Consider the following 778-nt stretch of genomic DNA (forward strand, 5'->3'; position numbering starts at 1 on the left):
GAGAGGGAGAGTGAAAGAAAGAGAGCAGTTGGGTGCCTGGTTTCAAAGATCTCAGTGTGCTCTTTAAACTCGGGACATATCAGTTTAAAAGCCTGCCTCCTTAAGTTTCTCCGCTCCAAAATTCAAATGAGAAAGTCACTCTCATCTTTGCCTTCCAGACTCTTCAAAATGTGTCTCTGCTCATGTCGATGTCCACAGAGGCCCTTAAAGTAGCTCGGAATACACATCAAAAAATAATGCGCAAAGTATCAAAAATAATCCCAAAATTGCATTTAGGCATCAAAATCTCTCATTAGAAGTCTCTTAAAACTTTTAGAGTTTACTCTGTGTTCTAATCTTTTACACTGTAAAATCGCATGCTAAATGATTGTAAATCAACTCCCTTTTTATCAGTAAATCGGTGTAGTTGGATAGTGGTTGAGCACAGATAGCCAGCACTGACCCCAGGCCGAAAGAGGCTACCAGTAATGAAGCTACTGCAAATGCGTATGGCTTCAGGTTTCTACATAACATTTGTACAAGTTGCATACTGGACAGGATGTTTATGATGTCACAAATTCCATGCCCTTAAAATCAGCTTTCCACTTTCAGCAGGGAGGAATGTGAAAAGCATCCTCCTATAGTCAACCTTGCACATAACTTTGTCATTCACATTCAGCGCTTGTAGGAAACAAAGAAGGACACACTGATTTTCTGAACTGGAGGGGAGCTTTAAGTCAGAGGAGGTGAGCAGTACATTACAGGCTCATTGTAGTGGAAACAGGACTGCAAGTACTGT

The sequence above is a fragment of the Morone saxatilis genome, unplaced genomic scaffold (genome assembly GCF_004916995.1).
Source record: "Morone saxatilis isolate NCDOM2014 unplaced genomic scaffold, NCSU_SB_2.0 Contig14, whole genome shotgun sequence".
In the NCBI taxonomy this organism is placed as follows: domain Eukaryota; kingdom Metazoa; phylum Chordata; class Actinopteri; family Moronidae; genus Morone; species Morone saxatilis.